This window comes from Myotis lucifugus, unplaced genomic scaffold (genome assembly GCF_000147115.1).
Source record: "Myotis lucifugus unplaced genomic scaffold, Myoluc2.0 scaffold_126, whole genome shotgun sequence".
Classification (NCBI taxonomy): Eukaryota; Metazoa; Chordata; class Mammalia; order Chiroptera; family Vespertilionidae; genus Myotis; species Myotis lucifugus.
The window spans coordinates 2812908-2815542 of NW_005871174.1; the positions used below are offsets into that span (position 1 = coordinate 2812908).

At 32.7% G+C, this 2635-nt stretch overlaps 1 pseudogene across 1 annotated transcript; it reads right to left on the reverse strand.

Annotated features, from left to right (window-relative positions):
- Window positions 1–1211: 1211 nt before the first annotated feature.
- LOC102427350 lies at window positions 1212–1760 on the reverse strand (annotated as a pseudogene). The gene has a single exon (XR_002830538.1). The product of XR_002830538.1 is annotated as a zinc finger protein 706 pseudogene (transcript).
- Window positions 1761–2635: the final 875 nt, after the last annotated feature.

The window sequence follows — 2635 nt, forward strand, 5'->3', positions numbered from 1 at the left end:
CTTTCTCATTTTGTTGATGATTACTTTGTGGTGCAGAAGTTTTTTAGTTTGATGTAGTCCCACTTGTTTATTTTTGTTTTTTGCTTTTCGATTAAAAAAACATGGCCAAGATATATGCCAAGGATTTACCACCTATGTTTTCTTCTAGGAATTTTATGGTTTGAGGTCTTATATTTAAGTTTTTAATTCATTTTGAGCTAATGTTTGTTTATGGTGTAAGATGGTAGTTCAGGTTCATTATTTTGCATGTGGCTGTCCAGTTGTCGCAGGGCCATTTATTGAAGAAACTTTCCTTTCCCCATTATATATTCTTCACTCCTTTGTCATAAGTAAATTGACCATACATACGTGGATTTCTTTCTTGACTTTCAATTATGTTCCATTGATCTATGTATTGGTTTTTATGCCTAAACCATACTGTATTACAATGTATTACAATAGCTTTATAATGTAGTTTGAAATCAGGGAGTGTCATGCCTCCAGCTTTGTTCTTCTTTCTCAAGATTGCTTTGGTTATTCAGATAAATTTTAGGATTATTTGTTGTATTTCTGTGAAAAATGCCATTGGAATTTTGATAGGGATTACATTGAATCTGTGCATTGATTTTGGTAGTATGGACATTTTAACAATATTGATTCTTTTAATCCATGAGTGTGGGATATCCTTCTATTTATTTGTGTCTTCTTCAGCTTCTTTCATTAATGTTTTATAGTTTTCTTTATACAGGTCTTTCTCCTTGGTTAAATTTATTTCTATATATTTTATTCCTTTGGGGATAATTATAAATTGGATTGTTTTCTTCATTTCTCTTTCTGATAGTTTGCTATCAGTGTATAGACATCTAGCAGATTTTTAAAATATTAATTTTGTATCCTGCAACTTTGATGAATTTTTAAATTGGTTCTAGCCTTCTTTTCAGTGGAGTCTTTAAGGTATTTTATATATGGTATCATGACTTCTGCAAATAATTACAGTTTCATGTTTTCCTTTCCAATTTGGATTTTTAAAATTTATTCTTCTTGCCTAATTGCTGTGACTAGGACTTTCAATATCATGTCAAATAAAAGTGGCAAGAGTGAACATCCGTGCCTTGTTCCTGATCTTGGAGGAAAATCTTTCAGGTTTTCACCATTGAGGATGATGTCATTTTTGAGCTTGTCATATATAGTCTTTATTATATTGAAGTATATTCCCTCCATACCTTTTTTTTAATCAAAATACTACTTTATTAAATGAGTTATTTTACACAATATGAACATCAATATAATTACAATTGTAAAAATTTTTTTATAACAAGGATGGACTGATTTTCAGATTTCCAAATTAGAGTCAACTGTACATTTACACAGAATTGTCTTTGCATGAAGCCCAAAAGGGAACAGCATAAAAATGAGTGTTGCTGTAGCCCCTTTATTTTTGCTGATCAACAGTTTGTTAGAAAAGCAGCTGCAGGTTTGTTACCTAAGGTCTGAGACAGTAGAAGAGTCAAAGGTGTCATGAATTCACCTGTAAACAACTTTATGCCTGGACATCAGCTAATTCTGGAGGAAGTGGAGTCTTAGGATGCTTGCTCTCAAAGTGCTGCTTGAAGGTCTTAGGGTCTGGCATTTGTGTCCTACAGACAGTGCAGGTATATATTAAGGCAGCTTTGGCAGCAGCCTTTTGGTCATGTCCTTGTTTCTTCTTTTGTCCGGCTTGCTTTTTGGCATTTTTCTCCTGAGACTGAATCTTCTGCTGTCCACGAGCCATATCTTCTGGCAGCCGGCTTCTTCCGGCCCAGCACGTGCGCACACCTGCGCCTCTTCAGGTCTCGCCGGCCCCCTCCATACCTTTTTTATTGAAAGTTTTTTTTTTTTTTATCATAAATGAGTGTTGAATTTTAGCAATTTTTTTGCATATGTTGAGATGATCATATGATTTTTATATTTTGTTTTATTAATATGTTGTATTCTGTTGATTGATTTGTGTTGTTGAACTTTTCTTCCATCTCTGTAATAAACCTCCTGGTTTATGGGTTAATGCCCCATTTTGTTTTTGATGTTACATTTTATATCTATTTATCTTGTGTATCTTTTAACTATTAATTATTATACTTATTTTTTACTACCTTTGTCTTTTAACTTTCATATTGGCTTTATATATGATTAATTCACTACCTTTATACATTTGCTTTTGCAGTCAAATTTATTCTTTCATACATTTTCTTGTTACTAATTGGCACCCTTTATTTTCAGCTTAAAGAAGTCTCTTTAACATTTCATGTAAGGCTGGTTTACTGATGATAATCTCCTTTAACTATTGCTTGTCTGAAAAACAATTGATCTCTTTAATTTTGAATGACAATTTTGCCTGGTATAGAATTCTTAGTTGGAAATACTTATTTTCCAGCACTTTGATATATCATTTCACGCCCTTCTAGCCTGTAAAGCTTCTGCTGAAAAATTTGTTGCTAAGCTCATTGGGGTTTTCTGTATGTAACAAGTTATATTTCTCTTGCTGTTTTTAAGATTCTTTCCTTGTCTTTAACTTTTGATATTTTGATTGTATGTGCCTTGGTGTGGATCTCTTTGGTTTCTTCATTTTGGAACTCTCTGGGCTTTTTGAATTTGGATGTCTGTTTCCTTCTCCAAATTA